General features: G+C 39.4%; 1 pseudogene; it reads left to right on the forward strand.

The window, feature by feature from the left end:
• Nucleotides 1–26,468, forward strand: part of LOC127465450 (chloride channel protein D-like) — a 76,804-nt pseudogene extending 50,336 nt beyond the window's left edge.
• Nucleotides 26,469–26,724: the final 256 nt, after the last annotated feature.

Here is a 26,724-nt window from a genome sequence, read left to right on the forward strand (position 1 = left end):
ATCCCTTCAGCTCACGGACAAGACTTTCTGCCTGATGTTGAGGGAGGAATAATAAATCCGCAGTGACTTTTGGTGGTGTTTTCCATTTCTGGGGTGTCCTGTGAAACCAAAAGAAGTGACTTCTGCACACTTTCTGCAGAAGGAAAGGCACCGAAGCAGCATCTGGAACTAATAACCTGTGTTTCACAGCTCACTGGTGGGCAGCAAACGAGCCGCTCCGGCTCCAACAGGCCCTTACGTAAAACCTGCACACAGTGATTTTCAGCTGTGAGAAACTTGAAATGGCTTCTGCTGGCCCAATGAGAAGGAGACTGACTGACTCCCTTCTCGTTCACCTGGGACGACAAGCTGCCTGTATGGGTATCACCGCAGCCCTCAGATGTGGTAGCACACAGGTGGAGCATGCACATACATACACAGACAAATCACATCCAGCCATCAGATGGGGTATTCCACTAATTAGAAAGTCTGTTCTGGTGTCTGGCCACCATTTGGCAGATACTGACAGTTTCCACTTAAAGCCAGCCAACCTCACCAGAAAGCCAGCTGTGCGGCTGATCTCATGAAGATGTCATTGAACAACTGTTTGAACTCATTCAAGAAATGGTGGGTCTGACTCTAAGCAGGCTGAAATCCCCTGATTTCAGTCTTTGCTGGATGTGGGAATACAGACATCCATTGATGTAATAGTTATACCTCAGTGTTCCTGAGTTACATGTAAGGATATCATCCTCATTCTGGCACTAGGTATTCCTTCCAAGTTCACCTTAATCTGAAGTGGATTCTCTTTGCTGTTCACATATCTGTCACTTTTTCTGTTCCTGTGAGTGTTGCTACATCCTCATAAATATTGGTAGCTTGTCATAGTGGTTGCCATGATGGAAACATTTATTTAAAGGAAGAAACAGATGGCACCAAATACTTCAATGAATTTCAGCATGTTTGAGAAATGAAAATCCCTTTTTAGAAATAGTATCAGTTTTAACAGAATAGTATCATTTAACAGAAGCTGTTAAATGTTATTTCACACAATCACAAGGGAGATTTTTTTCTTCAGTACACTGTGTATGCAGAGCCACAGTGGAAGTAAGGCAAAAAAAAAAGAAAAAGGCTACAGTGGAGTAGTTACCCAAAAAGCCATAAAGCAACAAGCATAGTTTTATTAGCTGGTGCCACTCAATATGTGGAGTTGTGACAGTAGGTGAATGGGAGATGAAAGTGACATTAGACACAAAAAAACAGAGGAAGCTGAGTCCTGGTGTTGGGGAGAAAGAAGAAAGGAGAAAGAAAGAGCAAGTCACACCCCCCCTAAAATTCATTCCGAGCTGTGGGTGTATATATTGACTGCATTTCACTATAAATACACCGTCAGGTGCAGAGAGACAGCAACTTATTGCCTGGAAGAGCAGAAAGTAATACCAGCATTCATGGTCTCATTTTTAACACATGCTGCACTTGTAGTGGAGGGTCCTTGCCATAAGTCATAACTGAGGAAAAAACATGTGCTGCACATGAATGGTATGTAGAAAGCAAGGGGCTTAGTTAAAGAATTTTTTTTTAAAATTATGAATGTTTGTAGAAATTTGTAGCTTACATTATTTTTATGAAAAATTAATTATGGTTCCAAATGTGCCTGTGAGAAGATATTCCTGGGCCTGTAAGAAGAGGGATAGATTTGTTATAGAAAGGGGAATACTGAAGTTTGAGGGATTAAATGCCTTTCCAAATGAAGTTGATTGTACAGCTGGAAGGAGAAGTGCTTCTGCTTGAAATCCTGGTTAAAAGTGTCAAATGCTTCTATTTACTGGACTGGGAACAGGTTATAATATCTATCTCCAAGTAACTAATGTCATGTTTTAATAACCCAACTACACTTTTCCATTAGAAAGTGCCTGCTTCTTGGAGGGACTGAGAAATCTGAAATATTTTTCATATTTTTTTTCCATCTGTATTACTTTAGTTTACTTGGTTTGCAATCTATTAGACCTAAATTTCTGTACCCCATTTTGACTTAAAGGTCATCTGATAATCCGTACCTGATTATTAAAACGTATACTGCTGTCACTGTCCATTCCCAAACATTTTTAATGTACTAGTCAGTGCTTTCTTGGACCAGAGAGAGTGGAAAAGCTAAGGTGGCTGGTACAGTACATAAGGGTGGAGCCCTGAATGAAGCTTTTATAAAAGCTGTCTCATAGGAGGTTTCCTCTCCTTTTTTTTTTCCAGTTTGGATTAAATTTTTTGGCATCGATTTAGGAGAAACTCATTATGTCATTGCATTCAAATGGCAAGAGTTTGTGAATTTACCTTGGAAATTGCTCTGCAATGCTCTATCCAGAGAAGATGCATTTTCCTGCTTGGTTATAAGCAAGATCACAAGACATTTATTTTAGTGCTCAATTTACTTCCTTTTCTCACTTCTCTTTTCTCCAGTCCTGTGGAAGTTTGTTTGAAACGTTTCCTTGAATTTAGATAGCTTGTGCTGGTGTAATTTTGAGAAATTACTTCTTTGCCTCTGGTTTGTTATAATGCCAGGGCAGATGTAACACGCTTGTTTTTGCAAAAGATTAATACAGGCTTAGATAATAATTTGGAAAATACAAGGATAGCTGAATCATTGCCATTCTTAATACAGTAATAATTAGTAGTATGTTCCAGGGTTAGCCTGTTAGATACCAAGAGAGCTAATCTGTTGTTGGCTCTTTCTCTCTGTGTACATTTATACACATTCATATATGTTCTCTCTAGAGCTGGCTAGGCATTGCTTGCAGGGGTCCTCCTCTCCTGACCATTCAACTGAACAGCCTCGGCAGGAGGGCGTTTGCTCCTGGCCCCCTGGATGCTAAAGGGAGGGGATGCTAAAGATCCTAGATGAAGGTTCAGAATCCCCGTGACTGAGGTGGGAAGCCATTTTGGATCTTTCATGTTTCCACCATATGTAGTCTTTCAGAGGTCATGTCCTCCGGATACCAATCTTCAAGGTGCAGCACCTCGTGTTGGACTTGAAGTGCTGTTGATATATGTGTAAGGGCTGAGAGCAGGTTTTGCATGTGGTGAGTTGAGGCTGTGTGGTGTTTATATTACTGTTTGTATAATTCAAGCATGTAGATCCACTTCCACAATCCTTTACCTGTTTACCCCAAGGTCTCATGCACAACCTAATTCATTTATTTGTAGCTAAATGCCCTTGAATAAACAACTGCATCTATATAAACTGGGTAGAAGCTGCTGTTTTTCTAACTTAATAGTATTTTATACTGATGATGATGGTGGGAAAAACTTAATAAGAATGAAGGAACAGAAAGGTGAAGGAACGGAGAAGTGAACTCTTGGCAGAAACCCTCCAAACATTCCACATGTTCCCTGTTTCTCCTTGCCCTCCTTGCCCCAATCCATCTCTTTTCCAAAACACAAAGGTTTTCTTATCTGTTTTCTTTGTTTCTTTTTTGTTCTGCAATTTTTCAAGCATTAGAGACAGTTTCCCAGCAGATTATGAGACCTCATGGAAATCCATTTTTCTTTTGTGTACAGTAGTTGCTAAACATATATAACTTTCAAATCCTCTCTGGGAAATAAGCAACAGAGCTAACATTCAACTAACCCAAGCAACGTATTTCCCAGTAAGTTCTGTACTATCAAAAGGCCTTTAGACTGAATAGCTAAATGTCCTCTCATTTAAGGATATTGAGGGAGCCAGGACCAGGGAATGCTGGGAAGCTTGTTGTCTTACGGTCAATGTAAATATTTGTAGATATACTGAAGGGAGTCTGAACCCTGCAAAATTTTGGCTCCTGATTTAACCATAAGGGTTTCTTACTCAGTTTAGTGTACAACTAATAGAGACAGCAAGGAGTCATAGGCCTGGTCTGCCATGCAAAGTTCCACTGAAGAGTGATTTTCAATAGAGCTAATTGAACAAAAGCACACCACTAGCATGGATGCACTTACATCAAATTCACAGTGATTTTATAGGTTTAATTTAACTTTAAATCAGTTTAAATGTGTCTATTTCAGGAGTTAGTATTGAGTGGAACAAATCAATTTTAAAATTAATTTCATTTAAGTGGTGTCCTTTTCCGGTGTAAGAAGGTCTTATAGACCTTCCTGTTTCCCTTTATTGATCTCAGTGGTATTCTATGAATATACTAAAAGACACACTTTTTTCCCTTCAAAATTCACTTGCAAAACTACTGAATTCAGTCATCTGCACATGATTAACATTTCTGCAGTACATATGTACTGTTCTATAGTGGGATCAATATTGGCATGTAACTTGTGGATACGCTTTTTCATGTTTTTTTTTACCAAATGTCTTGTTGAAAAGAAAATTGGTGGGCCCATGACAAGTATGCAGAAATCTTTTTTGACTTTCTAAGACCAAAAAAAAAAAAATTTGTATTTAAATGTAAACACTTTCCTGCAATGTTGTGAGTTTGATCACGATGAGGTAACTTTAACAATGATAGAGAGTAAAAAAGCTAATATAAATCAACTGTATTTATAATGTAGTAACATCTACATTTCTTCATAGCAGTGCAGCTCATTTGGGAATAGAATGGATATTATAAAATAAATATGTTCAATTTTTCTGGCTAAATGAAATGTACAGAAAAAAAAAGAATGCTTTAGTCTCAGTAAATGAATAAATAGTAGAGACTAGAACTGAATAGCTCTAATACTTGCCAATGTTTATAACACAGGTAAGTAATTTTAATGACCTCCAATGTTCTAATGTTCCCCTCAGTGAACGAACCAGCCTGTCCTCCCAGTTGTTCAGTCCTGACTATGCTCAGACAAAAACACACCACAAGCATTAAGCAACCCCCAAAACATCCTCCTGAGAACTATTTATACAAGATGCAGTGGTCAGTCAGGGTAGTAAAACAGTGGTTTACAAGAAGCCCAAATAAAACCTAGGGCTGTCCCAAGCAAGATGGCCTGTGGCGAGTCGATGGGTAAACATTCTCAGTGCACAGAGGGAAAGATGGGAGCAACAACCTAAACCAGAAGAGGGCAAATCTGTGAATAAATCCAAGCAAGCAACATTGTCTGTGTTTTCATGCACCTTGGTCCCTCATGCGTGTTTGAATTAGGACTATGCTTCTCTCCTACCCGCCTTTAAGTCCTTTCAATCATTTGAAACTTACATAAAATACAGAGTAAAACTATTTGAAGAAAAGCTCTCTTGTACTGTGTTGTCTATGAAAACCTCTGCGTTATGATTAGATCTGTTATGGTTAGATCCTTAACAATTTATTTCAGTGGGAAAACTTCCACTGGATTTAATAGCAACAAGGCCTGAACTACATTTCCATGAATCATTTCAAGACAGATTACCATTCAGGGATATTGGCTTTTTACCAAATGACTGTCTTATTTAGATCATAAGGCAGATTGTATTTGTTCCATGTTATATCTAGTCTCATGGATGTGGTCTTGAAAGGAACCTGAAACTTGGATATCATAACTTTGGTGAAACAGCCTTAATATTTTAACATATTATGTTACTATAATGAATTATGTTTTGGGAGAAAATGTTCTCACATGCCCTATAAAAGAAAAATTTATACTAGATCTATTTCTGTAGTGTGGCTACAGCTCTGTGTCTCTCCTTGAGGTAAATCTATTAGTGTAAGAAAGATCTACTTGATAAAATCCAAATGTAAGCAACCTGTGTTATTCCATACTAAAAGGCATTTTCAAGATGGTAAATGAATGTCCTTGCTTGAAATTGCATTTTGAAACCGAGGGCTTTGTTGCACAAACGCAAGTATTCAGCAGCAGTCGCAGTCACCAGCTGAACAAAGTGTCTTTGTGAGGCATTTGGGGAGGCTCATGGTTGTGCAGGAGTGGAGGACCCACCAATGTTGGGGATGTGCCTGCAGGGGCTGGTGCCTGGGCATGGTGTACATTTGCTGTCTAATTGCCCCAAGGGCAACACTACAACCTGGAGAGCTGTGAGCACTGCTTGGGCAGCTGGCAGGGCTGCTGGTGGGCTAGTGCACATGTAGGTGCCTGGGATGGTTTACAGGCTCCTGTTCACCATTTGCACTCTCCTTCTGGCTCTTCTGCAGGTTTCCTGTGCCAACTTTGGATCTTGGATGCTTCTGGGAAGGCTGATCCTGACAAAGTTATGTTAAACATGCCTTTAACAACAGCTTGAGCCCCCAGCTACACAGGAGGAGGGGTGCTAGGGGACTGTGATGGGGAAGGCTGGGGACCTGTGAGTCCTGGCAGTAAGAAAACAATTTCTCCTCCTCCACTCTCAGGTCTGCAACTGCAGAATAGGTTTAGGGGTCTGAAGGCAGGTGGAGGAGGACACAAGATTTGGTGACAGCAGCCATAGGTAAGACATTAAATGCTTTGTTTGCTTCACTGTCTACAAACAAGGACTCCTAGATCTCCAAATTTAGTGTAAAGATTCAAGGGGAACCACCAGCAATAGCCAAGGACTGAGTGAGGGATTACTTCTGAAAACTTGAGCCATAGAAGTCTATGAAACCAGATAGGCTGCGTCTCAGAATGCTGAGAGAGCTGGCCAATGTCTTTGCAAGGCTGCTGTCTTTCATCTTTGAAAGGCTGTGAAGATTTGGGGATGATGCCCGCATGATGTCAGAATTACCAGTATTTTAGCTATGTTCAAGATAAACCAAAAGTTTAGTTTATAGAGCTGCAGGTCAATCAGCCTCACTTCAGTTACTGGGAAAATCATGAAGTGAGTCCTCTTGGAACAGATTTCTGGGCACATGAAGGAAAAAGTGGTTATATTTCTATGCAACATATTTACTGGAGGTAAACTGTGCCTGACTGATCTGATTGCCTTCTATGCAGAAATGCGTGGGTTTGTGGTTAAGGAGGGAGCAGTGGATGCTATTTTCCTTGACTCTAGCAAGGCTTTTGACACTGTCTTTCATCTTGTTCTTGTATCTAAAATAAGATGGTACAGTTTAGAGGCTGAACAAAAGATGGTAAAATAACTCTTTGGGTGGTTGGCCTTGGAGGGTGGAGGCTTAAAAAGGAGAGCACTGCAGGGTGTATCCCTAGAACTAGCCTGTTTAACATTTCCATAAATGACAGGAGGACACAATGGGATGTACTTTCAACAGAATTGCAGATGTTGACAAACTGGAATGATCACCACTCATGCTTGAGGCTGCACAACTGGGACTTGTTTATCCTGGAGATGAGATGACTTTGGAGGCACCTAACAGTGTGCCCCTTCCTCCCTGCCCCCCATAACTACTGGAGATCACTGAGAAGATGGAGCCATGGTCTTCACAACTGTGCATGGTGGACAAGAAACAACTGGCACAGGCTGAAACAAGGGAATTCGTACTGAATATGAGGAAATACCTTTTCACCATGAGGAGAATGGGATAGTGGCACAGGCTGTCCAGAGGGTTTGCACAGCCTTGATTCCTGGAGGTTTTTAAGACTTGACTCGAGATATGCCCAAGCATGTGGTTTGAGCTCACGGCAGGAGGCTGGTCCAGACAACTGCTGAGATCCCTTCTGACTTGAACAATCCTCGATTCTTATGATCTCATAGATACAACTCCAGTTTGGCTGGAGTTTTGGTGTTTTCCTGAGAAGCAATATGTTGATAAAGGCTTTCTTTAGCCAATTCTATTTAAAGATGCCTTGGCCTTGTAACAGTCTTTCATAAAACAACTTTTTTGCCTGTCTCCTCCACCTCCCAAAAGCAAGGTTATTCTTTACAGCAACAGACAAAAGACTCATTGAAAGAAATGTCACTGATGATGAGCAGGGAATCAGGGCAGCCTTTAGTGTGTTCTTACATGTGAAGAAGGTCACTGATAATAATGTAAGGTATATAGTGGATGTAGACAATGCACACACTTAATTATCCCAGACAAAACCAAGATCACAGAAGCATATAATGAGCTATGCCTTGCATTTTTACAAATGGCTGATTTGACACAACATAAGGATACTTCATAGGCTTCTACAATAATGTAGAACATTTGCTTTCTATGCAACAGAGCAAAACTGTGAAGTTGTAAAAACTGAAAACCTATGTACTGCTATATATACTCGAGGATCTGTCGGAATGCAACAGTATTCACATTGCCCTTATTCAAAAATTATTTGGTGTCTGCACATATTTAATGTAATTCAGGAAGTAGCTATTATCATTATTCATGTGAAATGAATTTCACATTGGGTCCACTCTGCTAGGTACAGTATTTTTCATAGTAGTGCAGTGTGTAGTATTTCTAGACAAAGCTTAAAGCAGGCAAATACAGATTTTTATCTGGTGTATGAAGATGGAAAAGAGGCAGAGATGAAAAGGAATCTACTCATTTAGAAAGAATAAAATTCCTCTGGTGGAGTGTTTTACGTAACAAACAGCACAGTTCTGACAGCAGCTTGTCCTAAGCAGGATCTGTGGTTCCCTCTGAGTTCCATTGCTTGTACTTCATTAAGTGGTAGCACTCAGTGAGATTAAGAATGAAAAAATCCATCTCTCTGGGATTTTTAGGTTTTTTTTTCACTAGTCGATACTAAATTCTGCACTCAGCCACTTTGATTTGTAAGATAAATTACTGCTCATTTCAACTCAGAAGGAAAGAGCGGTTCAGAGAGGCTAATTTTTCTATAAATTGGTGTTCTGGTCCCCTGAAATGTGGATCTGTAATAAGATGGTGTTCCAAATTTTCATTGCCTGTAGTCTGTTTCATATAACTGGGGATGGGTATGATGTGTTTTGGTGCACATATGACTATTCTTTTTAGGGATTCATTTAAATCCATCCCAGTTTAGAAGAAGAAACTTGTCTCACAGCAGTGTAGGTGCCATGTATGAAGTGCACTGTCTTCTCAGCTCAGTTACGCTTAGTCAGGTGGTCACATCACAAAACCAGCAGAGTAACTCGCTTGAAAAAACAATCTTTTGTATGTCAGGAGGGAGGACAAAAATTAACAACATATGGAAAGAGTTACTTTTACCACAGAGATGAAAGGTACATTGGTAAAACAGGATGTGGGCAAATGTATGCTCCAGTTGTCTCTGTGGTTTGTGTAAGCCTGTGTCTGACCAGGAGACTCTGGCTTATGGTGTGTCCAGGTCATAGTCAGAATAATTAATGTTCGGGGGTTTTTTTGAAAATAGAAACTATAAAACAAGCTTGTAACTACAGCAGTCCATTGATTTCAATTGTAAGATTCTGGCCTACTGGAGTTCCATAAAATTATTCTTGAATTTTGCAGAAAGTATCTTTATTTTTCATTTCACCCAGTGTCAGAAATAGTGGGTACATGTTTTTCAATTTTATACATATACATTTCCTGAAACTTTGCCTAGAACCTGAAAAGTGTTAGAAAATACTGGAAAAATCCGTATGTGATTTGTGAACTATCTTTGAAAAGGCTGTCTTTCTAGCTGCTAATGCTGCAAAAAAACCCCCTATTGCAATGATATGCATAAGCCTGAATTTCTCCAAAGTACTTAACTTTAAACTATTTGATATCATCCAGAATTCCAGAGGATTTCAGCTCAGATTAAAAATCTTTTTTTAATGTGAAAAGTCATGTAAATTGATAAATGAGTCTTATGATATCCTGTCTAGGATGACCAAGTCATGCACAGGATAAGAGTTTATCACATATCTCACACAAAGCAAGGCAATGCTTGATAAGCAGTTTTATTGGGTAATTACATTTTTTTTTTTTTACATTTGGAAATAAAGCAGATTGATTTCCATCTTGAAGTAATTTACCAACACATTATAAACTCATCAAACACTAACATGGTATGGTACGCCTCATTTCCTGTTTACTAAATAATCTTCTGGCTGTCTGCTTTGTGTCTTTCAGGTTGAACCTGGAATTGTTCTCCGCCAGGGATGTCATGGAGACTGGTGTCAGAGTCCTTCACCTGAAGGAGAACATTGCCTTCTTGGCTTGACTTCATGCAAGTACAAGCCATGGCGGATCCCCAGAGGTTTGCAGTCCCAGGCCAGAACACGCAGAGGTGTTCCAAGGTACTATTAAAAGGCAAAAACTTTATCAAATTGATGTCACATGATGTTTCTGGCAGAGTTTTTTTCTTTAAGCATCTATTTGTGAAGATTATTTGGGAGGTATATGAAACTTGTTCCTACCTTCTTTAGCATGAACAGCAGGTGTCCTTTAAAGAAAGGACCAAGGTCCTTTCTAGTACAAGGTTGCCTAGTGCATCAGGGGTTTATTGAAACAGCACCAATGAAATGATCTTCTGGGAACTGTACAAAAAGGGAAAAATGCCCTTTAGAGCCTTAAAGGTTCACTGAAACAGTAATTTAAAAGGATTTGAATGCAGTTACTTATGACAATTTCCCATGCCAATTCAAAGCTGGCCTGCTCTTTCTTCACTTTTTTTCATTTTATTAGTGTATGCTTTTACAGGAAATGAGTTAACATAAATCATATCACAGACAAGATAAGCAACAAAGTCACTGGAAGTAACATGCTAGGGTAAACAAGAATTAGACTAAAGGAATTTTTGCCATATGGGGCACTCTCAAAAGGCATATAAAATCTCCTGATAAATGAAGTATTTATGGTACTGTATTTCATACGACTACAAGAGTGAATTCGTCCTTTCAGGAAGGTATATTAAGACTGTTCTTTTGAGTGGAGGGTCATGAGTGGGAGAGGCAGTGACTTCATTTCCACCTTGAGCATCCTGGAGGAAAGGAGAAGATGCATATGTAACTCCTACTGCATTGCAGTTCACACAGCAAAAGCCCAATGAATTATGCTTCCAATAACAATAAAACTGGCCATGTGTAATAAAAACACATGGCTGGTTTTGTTTTGTAATATAATAATTTTCCATAATTTTCATAGTGTTTTTTATCCTGAATGGCTGGTACTTTACACCTTTTCTTGTACACAATTTGTTTTTTATCCACTTCTGTTTTAATGTCTTAACTACATGTCATTTGGGACCTACCTGCGAGCAAACAAGGATAAAAGTATTTTCTTCTATTGATCTGGGTGGTGTAAAAAACTATCTGTGCATCATCAGTGCAAATTTGGTTAGGACTTGTCTGCTTGCCTACTTTATAAAAAATTTCCAAGCATGAACTACTGGCAACTGGTTCACACTAACTTACCTGTTAACAATGTGGTCAGCTGCTCTTTTGGACCGTGGAGATGGGAAGATAGTGAATAAGAGTGAATATTTAATAAAAATAGTGCACTTGCTTCAGTGACAAGTGAAGCAGTTTGTATAAACCTTTTAGGAAGACAAATGAGAATTGTACAGTGGGAATTTTTTGGGTTGCAGTGGCCTGCAGGGGTAATGACATCAATAAGTGCAGTATTGTATACTTATTCCCTTACACAGTAATGCTATCATAAACATAATTAATACAAAATGTGCTAAGGCACTCAACCCCAAATTTCTGAGCGATAGTCTGCAGTGTGTACCAATCTGAAGATATTATAGAACATAAACTAGTGTGCTTTTTTAGTTCTCAGCCGTCCATGGCAATAAAACTAGAAAGCACACTAACAACTGATACAGCCAAAGTTTCTTTTAAATTCCATTTACAGTCTCATAATTGCCTTATTAATTCACCAAATCCCCTTGCAGTGAGTGTCCCAGGCTGCTGCTGAGCGTGCTGAGCTCATGTAAAATGCTGCTGTGCTTTGTAATGCAGAGCAAACTGTTGTGGAAGGAAGCAAAAAGGGGAAACAGAAGGCTGATCACTAGGACATCCAAAAGAGAGGTGCCTTCAGAGAAAAGTTGATGCTCCCTGACAATTCTGACAGGCTTGTAGTTTGCTTAATCCTCAGAGGTCTTTTATGATACATTCTGTTAGAGCCTTTTAAAAGAGATGAAGGAAGGAGTTTGTTTCCCTAACACTTTCAGCATAAATGAGTTGTTGTTAGATTGCTTTGAATAAAACCAAGATAATATTTTAAATGGTTTACAAAGAAACAGCAAATGGCTTTTTTGGCTGGTCGGTTGCTGACTCCAGTGAAACCCATACAGAACAGTTGTCTGGGAGCAAGCATTGTGCTCTGGGTGCTCTGACAATGCCTCTTCTTGCCCCAGTGTGTGCTCAGTGGCTTGAGTACTTGCATGATGAGTTCTGAGTGCCTTCTCCCTGGCAGGGGACCACAGGTGACTTTGCTGTTCTGCTGTTCTCACCAACACTAGGAAGGGAATGTTCTGTAGCTGTCTTGTGAAACAAACCTCCCGAAATGTAATGTGTCATGGAATTAATGTATTCATAACCATAAGCAGTTAGGGTTTGGGTTTTTTGTCTTACTCATAAAATTGCAGATCTTGCAGCATGTAACTCTTAAGACCAAGATGACAAATGCTGTGAAGTCCTTAAAGGAGAAGGGTGCTGTTCAACCTCTTACCCTATGGGATCCAATGAAATCCGATATGGAGGTGACATGACTGCAGGTAGAACAACGATAAGTTATTTTTCCATCTTGTACATCAATAATGTTAAAGTGAAGGATATGTGGCTTGACTGGTGTATTTTAAAAAGGTAGCTTGGGGAAGATGCAAAAAATAATTGCCATGATTTTTTCTTGAGAGTTGCCTTGGACGTAATTATTGATTCTCAAGTGTGTGTGTGTTTTTGTTTTGTTTTGTTTTGTTTTGTTTTGTGTGGGTTTTTTTGTTTGGTTTCGTTTGGTTTTTTTTTCCTTTTTTTCCCCTTCTTTTTCCTCTACTGCAAAAATGTTGTTATTAGGTTAGAAAGAATGGGGCAACCAGCTAATGAAGGGAAAGAAGCAAACAATCTGCCAAGCTTGCATGAAGGCAGCAGCAGCTCATAATTTTTTGATACTGTTTCTCATTTATGTGTTTTCCTATACCATTTTTTTGTCATGAAATAAGCATGGATGAAACACTGTAAATTTGGTCCAAATGTAAAAGTTATTCAGTACCTGCCCACACTTGGAAACTGTAGTGATGAGAGTTGCTGTACAAGGACAAAGTGCTGTTATGTTTTGTAACACATACGAATGAATGATTCTGACCCTTTGAAGAGAAAAGGTCAATGTCAGTTCTTACAAAAGCAAGGACTGTGGCCAAGCAATGTTGGCTGGAACTTGCACAAGCCTACAAATGCACCTTAGTGTTGGCCTGTAGCAAACACCCAGATATTCCAACTTTATTAAAGAAAACACAAACACCTGCCCCCCCGCCCCAATCTTCCAGATCTGCTTAGTGGGGCCAAATTTTTCTCCTGCTCTTTGTGATCTGGATGGCTACCCACTGGGGATCAAGATGAGATCACCAGACATGTTTTTCTATGGGTGACCTAAATCTGAAGCTGTTATCTTCCTCAGCTGAGCAAGCAGTAGAAACTAAAAACAAAAGCAACTACGAAAGAAAACTCCTTGGCTTTAAAACTGTTAAAGAGGAAGCAAACTGTAGTTGAGAAACAAGTTTCCAAAACAAAAATCTCCTTAGAGTAATACATTTGACACTTTGCCATAGGCAGAGTTCTGTGCATGTCTGAGAAACCCTCACAGACCTCAATATGAGGAACGTGTGGCTGGTGAACTTGATGCTTGGCATTGATGGGGATGATTGACTTTACTGTGTGCAGCACAGAGGGTTGAGGGACTGGCTGACCCCCTTCATTTCTCCCACAGTAGTGATGATACTTGCACATCAGAATAAACCAGGCTATTCTTTTTCACTGCAGCTGAAATGCCTCCCCTGTTGCCCCCCAGTGACGGCAGGAAGGGAGCAGGGCTTTTATGAATGTGTTAGCCTGGAACCCACTGAGAGCTATAAATGTCATGCCCTAAATGGCATGCCCTCCTGGCTAGGTGGAATTCATTCTTCAGAGTGACCTGAGGATAGGACCACTGCCTTCCTTCCCAGTATTTTTCTGCCAGAGAAACTGCATGAGACTGTAAATGTGTATTGAGGAGTTGTTGGGAGGTCCCTTGGCTCTCTTCTGTCTTGACTGCCCTAGTCTGCAACTCCAGATCCTCCTCCAGAGGGAAAAGATAGAGCTATGCTTCTGCCTAATTTCTGTGAGACCAAAATCGAAAAAAGAACTATTTTTATTTTCATTTCCACATATGTTAAAATGTGTTGGTATAGGGCCATTGTGGGGCAATGAAGTGGTTCTTTGACCTGATGAAGAGATTAGACATCTCTTGTGTTTTGCTGCTCCAACTTCTTTGCCAGAGGTTACTTTATAATGTAAACCACAATAAAACCAGAAGACATGGAGGATTTGAGGAGAGAGTCTGTAGGTAATGAATTTCTTTTCCCTGGCTGTGGACATGTTTGGGATATAACGGAACCATGGTACTCCATGGTCAGCAGCAATGCCTTTGCTGCCATGATGTGCATCCTCCCATCCATGATCCCTTCCCTCCACATGTGTGTATAATGGATGACATCATGCTCTCTACATAAGTGCTTTTTTTCTGAGATGCTCTTTGTCCCTTATTTTATGTAGGTTTCCTGCATATTTGTGACTGACGAATACCATGTCCTTCCCAGGGACTCTACTGGTGTTGGTCGCTTTTTTTGCCTTTACTTCCGTTTTGTCAAGGAAAATTAAAGAGCAGCTTTTCTGTATTGTGGTTAAATCCTCCTGGTATTCATTGAACAAAAGCAGGTGGATGTTGATGTCTTGTTAGACTAGGATCTGTCCCCTCCGTGTCCTTTGAGGAGAAATAGTGCAGAGAGTCAGAAGCTGGAGTGCTGCACAGAAACCTTAATTTCTGCCTTGAACACAGCTGTGAGACAATTTTCCCGGAGAAACTACTAGGTTGACAAATACAACTGAGTAGCCTGTTTGGGAATTTTACCATAAGAAATAAGCCATTTTGTTCACACCTGGAGTTCTCAGATCTGTACCCTACTTAGCTCTCCTGTTGTAAGGCTGAGGGCTGGGTTCCCTGTGTTTGCCTCTGCGCTCTTACCTACACAGCTGTTAGCCATTACTCTGCATTCTGTTTGTCTATCTTTTAGCTGAAGGAATTTTTTTTTCTTGATTTAATTTGATTGGGATAAAGTAATTATGCAGAAACCGCAATATCTCTGATGGTAAGCAGACTGTAGACACTATAGCTGTCTAAGCAGAAATGGGTAAAACTTGGTTTTATGCTAGTTGTGTATGGGATGTGACATTTTTGGCATTGTGCCTGCATTTTTGTGTGTATTTTGTCACCTAGGAAACCCCATCTCTTCCCACCCATCAAGTTTACTGAAACTTCAGCATTTGGGGTTGATCAAAATTGTTACTTTGGGGCCAAAAAGAAATTTTAATAAAAATATTGTAGGTAAAGTTGTCAAAAATCCTTGTAGTTTACCATGTTTGTTTGAACTGTTTTACTAGGCTTGGAACAGGTTGTCCAAAAAAGCTGTGGATGCCCCATCCCTGGAAGCGTTCAAGGCCAGGCTGGATGGGGCTTTGAGCAATTTGGTCTATGGAAGATGTCCGTACCATTCTATGATTCTATGATTGCAGATTACTGATATGCTACGTGAGACTGTATTGACTATGTAATTGCCTTACTCAAATTAAGTATGTTTGATACAAATGAAGTGTTCACAGTGCTTAATTTGCATTTTCAGAACATAGTTGGGAATATAAGATCCTTTCAAGAAACAGAATATATCCAAAAGCTGTGGTCTTCATGTAGCTAAAATGTTCCTAAAGGTTGGACTTGCAAAAACGCCTACTGACTGAAAACATGGCTTCCCATCCAAAGACATTTCAAAAGGTTTAATACCCTGGAAAACAGATTTTATCCATCTTAAAATAAAACCTAATTACTTCTGAAGATCTTGTTCTGAAAGGTAAGTTAAAGACTGCTCCTCTGTGTAATCACACAAATGTGTTTTGTCAGTTTTCATTAAAAATGTCCAGCTGGCCTGAGCCAAGCTGCACGGGCCCGCAGAGCACAGCATTGCTGCTGGGATGCTCCCAGCTACCCCAGTGGGACCCCATTGCTCACGTAGAGCTGGATGTGGAAACTGACTTCAGTTAGGCTGGGAGCACTGGCAAGAACGCTGAGGGTTACATCTTTCCACTTCAGAAACTCAAGGGAGATATTAAACATCCGCTTGATCAGCAGCTAACTCCCTGATCCAATTCTTGCTCCAAGGATGTCATGTCTAATGGAGCCGAACTGCCAGAGAGCTGCACCTGAGAGAGGAGAATTTCTGCCTCAGGTTAGTCTCTGGTCTGGATCCAGAAGAACTGCCAGAGGAGGGAGCCAAACTACATTTCTGTTTGCAATATTTATTTTGCTGCTGTTCTTGCTGCGCTGCTGCACTTTCTGTTTCCTTTGTGGTAGGAGGAAGCCAGGTACAGAACAGAGTGTGCTCATGAACCTTCTTTCTACTCGATGGTCCTGCTTTAATTTCCCTGCTTGTAAATTGGTATGGGAAGGGAGATACTCTGCTTTCAGAAGACATGGTAGAGCAGCTGTTCCCAGTAACAATAATGACACTATTGCTGAGACAAACATTTTCACAATGATGCATGGGAACGCTAAATCCAAACCACATTGTTTAGCTAATGCATGCTTTCACTCTACTAAGGGGGAATGTCACATAACTGAAAGTAAATTGAAGAGATCAGAGTTTAGAAAATATGACAAAGTTGAAAACTTAAAGCTGTAATACACAGTAACATCCTTTAGCAGCAAAATCAATGATTCAAAGTGGTGTGTGTATGTGTATTTTATGGCAGTTTATTAGGTATGACTCGCCTCTGGTCAGTCCAGTGAAGAGTGCTTTCTGCCAAGCACTTCAGTGAAACCGAGCATAGCATATAGATCTCCTTTCCCACAGCACATATCAAGCATTGCAACATATCATAGATATGTCAGACTGTAGGTATGGTTTCTGGCATTTTTCTTTAATCTGCACTCCCAGTTGGGACTAATGAAACACTACTCTCAAGGCGTGTGTGTGCACATGTGTGCAGAGAGTTCTCACACACTGCTTTAATAAGGTAATACTTTTATTTTCCTTAGCAAGAGGAGAGGTACTTGCCTTCAGTAGTGATACAGTGCAACAGCTTAGGGAAAGGAAAGCTAAAGATGAATGGAGACCTGAAACATTTAATTCATAAATTAATTACTGAGCTTAGTGATATCTACCTTAATATTGTGACAACCTCGCTGTTGGCACTCTCAAAATAACTGATACGAATTTGAAAGATTTTTGGAGAGCCTTTTCCTTCTGGCACTGTCGTGGAGAGATTGCTAAGTTTAGATCACAGGAATGCAAAGTTACTCAATCAAACACAGAAGTCTGCAAAGTTCATGCAATAAATGGAGATAAAAACGAGCTTTTGTTTCTTACTAGAGGATCATGGTCAGCTTTCCCCCTTCCTCCTCCCCGTGCCTTTGTTGTAAGTTCTGGGCAATGGTGATTCAACCAGGTCTGATCAAAGCTAGAAATACCTTTGGCAGTGGTTTGATGGCTTCATCTGAACTCAGCCAGCAAAGGAGAAAAAAGGGGAGGGGAAGCATGCTGGGGACTTGAAAACTGTTTTTAGGTGTGCAGACTAGGGAGCTGACGGCAATATCTGATGACAATATCGAAGTGCCTTTGTGATTACTTGATTTTCATATTAAAGGGTAGAGCCTGTCAGCACATTGTTTGCTTTTACTGTCTGGACTCCTGCTTTTGAAAAGCTGATCTAGTTAATTTCAATGATACACTGTACAGTAATCTTGCCTATTAAAATAAATGGAATCCAGCACTTTCAACAAAAACCCTTGACGTTATGATCCTCCCATGTATTGTCAGGATCCTGAGGCACTGCAGTTCATGAATAACACAGATGGAGGAAGGTTTATAGAGTCTGTGGCAGTGGTTTTATTTCATATCTGAAGTGCGAAAAGTTTATTCCAAAAAACAACATTATATGATACTTTTAAAATAAGTAGACCTGTTTGGCCTTACAAATAATTGTGCAGGTGCTGTAGGACTTCGTGATGGAGCCCTTTGGAGGGAAAACTGGAGTGCTGCAGAGGCTGTGTGCTAACACAAAAAGCCAAATTAAAAACGTATGCAGCCATGCTGCAGCATGTGGGTGGCTTTTAGGCAAGTGCAGAGTGTTGTTAAATGTCGAAATCAAATATAGTCATGGGGAAAACTGGTGTGTGAATGGAAAGACTGATCACATACTTGTCCTGTCGCTTAAATGTGCGGTAGGCTCCTCTGAAATTGAAAGTCTGCCTAGTTGCAAGTCAGATTATAGGGAAATACAAATCTGATTTTAAGTCTTCATTCTTTTCTAAAGTCTAGCCTTTCTGTAGATTTGAAAACTAAGTTTGCATTTGCAATTTATTAACAGCTGCCTTTGCATTTTCATGTTAAGGCTGCGGACTTACTGTCTGCTCACTCACACTAATGATATTGCCCATAAAACCAGACAGCTGGCAACTTAAGTAATGAATAGTAACCTCAAAACATAGCTGTGAGGTGAAAGAAATCCCTGTTTTGTAGATTTGAAAACTGAGGTACAGAGATTAAGTGTTTATTCAGCATCCTTTGAAAGACTGTGGCATGGACGGGGTTTGATCTTTGCTCTGGAAAACCTCAGTCTAGTACTTGATAATGACCTTTATATCATCCTCTAGGTAAAACGCCAAAAATTCATGTAATGCTCCCTCTTCATCTGAGGAACAAAATATTAAGTAAACAGTAATGATTTAGGATGCCTAACCTGAAACAACCCTGTAACCCTGACATTTTATTGTATAAGATGAAGACTTGGTTGATTTAAAACAGTTCCTGATATGTGATGATCTAGTCCTTATCTACTCTCTAGCTCGCCATATGCAGAATACTCTTTTTTACAAGTTAAAAAAAGGCATGATACTATTTGAGGCCAGGGAAATAACTAAGTTGGATATTGGCCAAAATATCAGACATAATCAGCTCAAAAATAAAAACAATGCGAGTACCTTTGGTGGATTAATACAGGAGAAATAAGCCTACAGCTTTCTAAAGTAAGCTAAAAATGATGCTTCAGGTTCTTTAATCCTCCCTCCATCCCTTGTCCTATTGTGTAGTTATTTTGTCCATTCAATTTAGGACAGTCCTGCCCCGAATGCTTTTGCCAGTCACACCACCTTTTAATCTCCCTTCTGTTCATTTGCAGCTACTTTGGAGTTGCAGTTCCTTTTATGTCACTCACCCAATATTTGGAATTTATAGTTTCCTCAGATAGCTGGCCATCTTGACAAGAAGAGTGACACAATCAGCTGTCAGATACTTTTCATTCCTGACTTCCATGCCAAAACTGACATGTGGATATTGGGATAATAATGTGTTATCTTAATTAGGTGTATCTTCGTGATACATGCTTTCTAACAGATAGAGCCTATGAAACTACTGCAATGCCTTGCCAGGGTATCTTTGAAATGAGATTCCCTACTTAAGAGTTTTCTTCCTTCTTAAATAAATAAAGAGTAAACGAACAATTGCAGAGTCCAAGTCTGAATCCTAGCACTTCCTGTTAAACCTCACAAAATAGTGCAAGAAACATGTTTGGTCTGCTTTCTAAGGCTTGATGATGTGATAGGAAGGATGTTGTATGTAACATCAAAGAATGATATTGTTATACCTCTGAAGCATGACTTCTGGAAGTCCAAGTGAAATAATGTATGTTCATTTTTCTCCCGAATATGGCAGTTTTTAATAGGCTTGGATTCTTATCAGAAATGTTCCAATGATTTCCTTCATTGTGTTTGCGTGTCCTTTGACTAGCCAAATTTCTCTCACACTTCCCCAAGTCCTGTTAAGTGACTCCCTGCTGGGTTAAGTTAAGAGCAGTGCCAAGCAAATTGCAAGCTGCCAAAACCAGCCAACAAACCACTGGTGATGAGCTCTTTCAGCTCATGGTGAATGTTACTGTTTTCATAATTCCAATATCATATTCAAGTGGAAAATGGTGAAGTCTGGACAACAGACAGACCTGAACAGTGTTTTGGACTTGAGAATAGAGTCTGTCTGAGGGTCAGGGTGGATCATAACTTTCACACTTGCCGTCTATTTATTCATGTTAGGATTAAAGTCTTGAGAGTATTCCTGGCCCAGCGATCATTCTTGAAATAGACTTCTTGGAGCTGTGCATGGTGATCTGGGGGCAGAATTTACATCTGTGTATTTGTATCTCACTTAGAATGATTACAGGCCTTTTTGTGAAAGACCATAAAATGTGAACCTTTAGAGAGTCCTGCAGAACAAAGTGTGTAATGCACAAAAGATAATTCATAAGGCATGACTGGATTAATTTCTTCTCTATATCCTCTGCTGTAGTGAATATATTATGAGTATATTGTGTTTTCTTCCCTTTCCTCTTCCAAATATATCCTGAAGGGAATAGATCTTGCCTGTTGTAGCATGCCTATAACTATTCCTTTTAGTTTATTCTCATCATTGTCCTCAAACTCAAGTCCATTAATTGTTTAGCAACATGCCCATGTGTTGGCATGCACATGGCAAGAGGCTCAGGGCAAGTCGGTGACTTTCCCTGGAGGGGAGATGTGAGCCGAGGGCAAAGTATTTCCTCAGTGGAGTTTTCTCAGCAGGTAGCTCTGCTACAGTGTTGCACTCACATTAGTAATCTGAAAGAGATTTAGTGAAAACCAAAGCCAGTCAGATATTAAATTGAGACAAATAAAGCTTCAATATTTAGGAAAGATACTGAATTCCTTCTTTGTCCCATGAACGGGATGTGCTTTAAAGGTAGGAGCAGGTGACAGACTCCTAGTATTTCTGACTGTGCCACTAATTTCCTTAAGAACTGATGTTTTTCCACAAGTTATGCTCACACTCAGGTCTTCACTTGTAAAATGATGATACCTATATCCCAGCCACAGGCATACTTATTTATAAAAATCCCAATGAAAACCTTAGATGACAGACCAAAGCCAAGTTTGCATTGACAAAATGCAGATTTTGAGACTACATAGTGCAACAGCGGACTATTTCAGGAGAAAGAGGACTGTCTACAATGCTAAATCACAGGAGGTAGAAGTGATAGGATAGTTCCCTTCAGATATGTGTGTTCCAGATCTGTACTAAAATGCAGAGGAAGATTCTCGTAGAATATCTTGTTTTTAAGCTGGAGAAAAGGTGGACTATATAACAGACACAAAACATGAAACTGCAGTTTAAGGTAATAATGCAGTAATGTAATTGGAAACTAGTTTAATGTTACCTCTTCATGTGTGAGAGCTCAATGGCATTTCATAATAAGGGACTTGAACCTAGCTCTTCTGTATCCTGTCCTTGATCTTTTGGATCAGGCAGACATGTTGTCTTAGAATCATAGAATCATTAAAGTTGGAAAAGACCTTAGTGGAAGTCCTCTGCTGTGGAGTGCTAATAGCATCCTGAAGCAGACTAACCTTTCCTAGGGGACATTTATGTTAAAACTAGTAAATTCCTATAACAAGTTTTGGTTTAAACAAATCAATATTTTTGGATACAGAAATATTTTTTTGAAAAATTCGCAGGTTATACTTGCTGTTCCAGTCACAAAACCCACTTTTTATGTCAGTTATATTTTTCTGATGCCCTAAAAAGATTATGTATCTGCTCTCCTCTGGGTTCCTCAGGCATATCATTCCTCAGTGCGTTGCACAGCTCTGTACTACTGTAGGAGGTCCTAGTTGTAATAACAGAATAGGGCTAACATGATGTTAAGTATGTTACAAACCAAAAAGATTTGTGGTGATCCCCAAGGTGTTTGTTATCAAAATATAAGTTGAGAGTCTGGAAGTGGATCATAAGGATGGAGTGTGTGGGTATGTGTGTGAGTGTAGCAAGGAAACACTAAGATATAAATGGTAATTTAAAGTATATTGTTTGTCAGGTCTTTATATGTGCAATGCAGAAGGCTGGAACTTTAAAGAAAGGTTTGAAATGATATAATAATTGATAAAGATATCAATTTTCACATGACAGTAATAACATTAAATGTCATAGTGAACTGTAGAGTGCAGTATTGTGAGAGAAAGTTTCACGGATAATTTAAAATACGACATTATTTTTTTGCAGTCTTGTTTTAATGTAGATTTTCCTGAAGAAGGATGAGGGAAGGAACAACAGTCTATCTACCTTTATCCAGATAATTGTGTTTGCTTACTACTGGTATTGTCTCGTTGGGTGCAAACTAGAGAGTGTATGAGCTGGTCCTGCCAAGCAGGTTGATCAAGGTCAGGAAGAACATGTAGGATAGGTGATGTGTTTTAATCTAATTAGCCGAACCTAAATCCGAAAACATCTGTGTGAGGCTGCTCTTGCTGATAGAAGTTTAGGGAAGTCAAATATGTGGTCATCCCACTAATACTTTAGAATAAGAGAATATGTCAAGTTGTAAGGGACCCATAAGGATTATCAGGTCCAACTCCTTGTACCTCACAGGACTACCTAAAACTAAACCATATGGCTAAGAGCCATCATGACTTCCCTTGGAAGCCTGTTCCAGTGGCCAACCATCCTCTCAGTGAAGAACCTTTTCCTAATGTCCAACCTGAACTTCTGATGCAGCTTCATTCCTTTTCCTCATGTCCTATCACTGGTCATCAGAGGAGATCAGCACCTCCCTCTCTGCTACACACCTTGGGGAAGTTGTAAACTGTGATGGGGTCACCCCTCAGCTGTCTCTTTTCCAAGCTGAACTAACCAAGCGGCCTCAGCCACTCCTCCTATATCTTGTCCTTTTACTACATTGGTTGCACTCCCCTGGACACACACTAATAGTTTGATGTCCTTCTAATATCAGGAGCCCCAAATCACACACAGTACTTGTGGTACCATCATATCTCTGATGCTAAAGCATTGTGGACTTTCTTTTTAAAATTCATCCATTATAATGAACATGGTCATCTTCTCTAACCTTAGGTTAGAGCTGTGCATGCTGCTGGAGAATGAGCACATCTTAGAAGGTGAGAGTCCTTCTCCTCCTCTCATCCTCTCTCCAATGAGAAGGTAATCTGTTTTCTTTCTGTTTTTTCCTTGTCTAATAAGCATGCATGTTTGGATAATTTAGGATGAGTACTCCATGAATGAAGAAATTATGTAATATATGTGGTTGAGATAAAGAAGTGATCAATTTAAATTTACAATTTAAATTTAAATTTACATTTAAATTTAAATTTATGGGTACAATTTAAATTTAAGGATGACCAGAGACCTTTCAGGGACAGCTCTCATAAACTGTAATGCCACTCAGAGACTGGAAGTTGTGCAAGACTGCTGGCAAAGAATTACCTTGCTCAGATAGGCTGTTCCAATCTTCTCTTTCACAACTTCTCTACAGATAGCAGAATTGTTATAATATTTAATTCACTATGGGATAGCACCTCTCTGAATGATGAGTGTTTATAAAAGCTTTCAAACTTGAAAAGCATGTAGCATTCTTCTCTTTGATACATGACCAAAGGACTTTTAGGAATAGTAAACATTAAGCGTGGTGGAAGAAAATCATGTGTTACTAAGGCAAGACTAGCAATGTAGTTTTGAGCAATTTATACAGACTGGAAAGTCATCATGTATTACTGAAACTTGGTCTGCACATGGGAATGTGGCTGGCATATTAATGTTAAGAAGGAGCATGGCAATTATGTACGATGAGGTGCCAGGACACTAATAGGTATTCCTATGGAAAATGGTTGAAGCTCAGCTGATGGCTGATACGAGTTTTGCTGCATTTTCCTGTCCTATGCTATCATATAATTACCACTTGGTGTGTGAATTTTAACAGCATGAAAAACCTCACCCCTAAGCCAATACAGCTTACAATGTCTTAATAGAGATACAATTACAGTAAGGGAAAAAATATTTTTGTAACTAAAGAGTGTTATAATTTAAATTGCTAATTTAAGCCTTATTGGCAAAAGAATTTATAAAGTTTGGACAAGCTCTGCCAGTGTAGCTCTGCTAGAAATCTTTTTGTTAGGACTCAAACTGGGAAGCTTTTGAACCCTGGGTTCTAATATGCTGCACAGAAGGAAAGAGAAATGAGTTCTTGCCTGTTCCAGATAACAGTGGAGAAGCTGCCCAATCTGTCGTGCCTAACCATGCTGCTGAATCGCTTCACTACAGATCCCCGGTATCAGCAACTCTTCATCAATCTGGTAAGACCGAAGCCAACTCTAAAAACAAACATTTCCTCCATGAACAATGTGTTTGTTATATTTTCTCATTTGTTTATGATGGCTGTGTCAGCTACACTGATTTACATAAACACTGCCAATCCTCCGACGTTACATTCTCAGCAAAAGTAGCTGAGTACAAACAGCATTCCAAAGTTTTAATTCATATTGTATAAACATAACAGATGTTGATAAAATGAGCCAAAAAGAAAATACAACAAAGGAGACCATTTCAAGGGGGCTTTTGATTAAAATACATTCCAGATTGACAAAATGATACAATGTTAATGGAATAGATCATTTAAATGTCATTATTTGGCTCTTATAGTCCTATAAAGCAAATATAAAGCAACACTTTTGAGATTTAGACTCCATTACAGTGCAGTGCCTATACATCAAATTATAAATAAAACTAAATTTCTTTCCCCTTTCCTTTTTCTTTTTTTTTTTTTTTAAATCCCTGCTATGACATTGCCACATTTATTTCCTAAATACACTACTAAAATACTGGGTCCAAAAGCAATAATATTTTAGTATACTAAATAAGGCCTAAAATAAATATGTTATAAACAAAATAAATGTAGTTTCTGCCTCAGTGAATTTCCAGTCACTGAAGCTGAGGTGGGGGGACACTGAGAAATCCAGGCCAGGAAGCCTAATTCAGATGGGTTTTATTTAAAAAGATATAAAATCTGCTCCTGTTTACTTATGTGTAAATAAGATAGGACTGAGTTCAAGATCCATCTGGTCTAAATCTCTTGCTTTGAGAATAGCTAGAAGGAGAGAAAAGTTACAAAACCCAATAATCCTCCTAATATCCATTATCTAGTTTGGATTAAGAGTTTCCTTTTAATAGATGGGAAAACTGAGGTGGAGAGAGGACACATGATTTTCCGAAGTTCAGGAGGAGGTCATACATGGGAGTAGATGCCAGCTCAGCTGAGGCCCAGTCCAGTGCTTGTGCCATTGGGCCACACAACTTTTTATTATGAGAAACTTATGGAACCCAGTGAGGTTTCATATTGATACCTAACTTTCTAGTATCTGATGTGATTCCTGAAGCACAAAGTTAAGTGTCCCTTTCAACAGCTTGTTAATATCACTCATGAAAGCTCTGTTTCTGATATCCACATAAATGTCCATTGTGAAGTTCTTGGATGTAATGATTTCCTGTGTCAGTAAGTTCCACAGCAAAATTATATGCAGTATGGAAAGAGAAAATCTTTTTACTTTTGTTTTCCTTCTTATGTCTTTGAATGTCTTGTCTGTCCTGTAAATGAAAGACGGAGAAGAGATGTGTCCTTCTACTCTCTGCATTTATTTATATTATTTTGTCAAGTCTTTGTTTCAGTTTTACTCTGTCTAGGGAAGCATACACTTGGGAAGCATAATACACCTTCTTTGATAGAACTGGTCAAGTCATAAGAAGGATACTGTGGAATTATGGAAAAAGTAAAAACTTACTGAACCACTATATACTCTATACAGACCAGCTTAGCTAACAATAAAATGGTCTTTAGCTTTGTTCCTATCAAGAAACCATTATAGCCCTCATGGTTTTCAGTGACCAGAGTTTAGTACCTCTTCTTCTCAGAGCCATGTGATTGTTCTCTTTGCCCTCTTCCTTGCAGCCTGTTTCTATGTGAATTGATTTTTTATAAGCATTCACTGCGAAATATTATAGGATATCATAAATGGCTGTGTAATGGGATAGCAGCTATAAAAAAAATCTTGAGACTTAATAAACCTTGGGGTCACTGACTGTTTCCAAGTAAAAACTCAGACCATATCAATGGACCTCAACTTTTCTAGGCTGTGAAATTTGGGTACATTCCAGATGTAATAGTTTATTTAGAGTGAACCTGGTGGTTTACCAAAAAAAGAAAGTGCTTTTTTACTATGGTATTTCCTGATGTTTTAGGCATAATTTGGGATGGGGAGCGGGTAGAGAAGAATCCATGTTCTTATTGGCTCCTGTCCCTCAAACCTGCTACCTGTCTTCCTGGCCTCCTTCCTCCGCCTCTCCTTCTCACCCTTGTGGCAGTGGGAGTGCTTGTACTTTTGTCTTCTCTCTTTGCCTTACAGAAGTCACACATAAACAAATATTCAATGTCAGTCCGAGCTCATTTCTCGCTGCAGTGCAGCTATGTCATCTTTCACACCCTGGGGCTGTGCCACCTCACTGTTGACCTGCAGAACCGAGTGGCTAGGGTGATCACCAGGAAGGACCTGATGTCTTTCCCACTGGAGGAGAGGCTGAGGCTCCAGCTGGTGCCACAGAGCCCCGATGCTGATGAACTGCCCCCAGATTCAAGGCCACGCATGTATTCTTAGGCTTTGTCACTTCTTTTTGAGCCCATGCTCATATTCAGGAAAAAAATAATCAGAGCTTTTGCTTCTCCAGATCCTTTCTGAAGAAGAGGCGCTTAAAAGCTGTAGTATCTAAACATGTGGCATTGTAGCCCAGGTTTGTGTATCTTCAGCTACTCGGTGATTACAAAATTCATTAATTTAAATGCTTGCGAGACAAGATATCAAGTTTGTGGAAGATATACATAAAATCAGATGTGAAAGATGGATGTCAAGAATG

This window comes from Manacus candei, unplaced genomic scaffold, assembly GCF_025592945.1.
Source record: "Manacus candei isolate 608988 ecotype Guabito, Panama unplaced genomic scaffold, ASM2559294v1 h1tg000008l, whole genome shotgun sequence".
NCBI lineage: Eukaryota > Metazoa > Chordata > Aves > Passeriformes > Pipridae > Manacus > Manacus candei.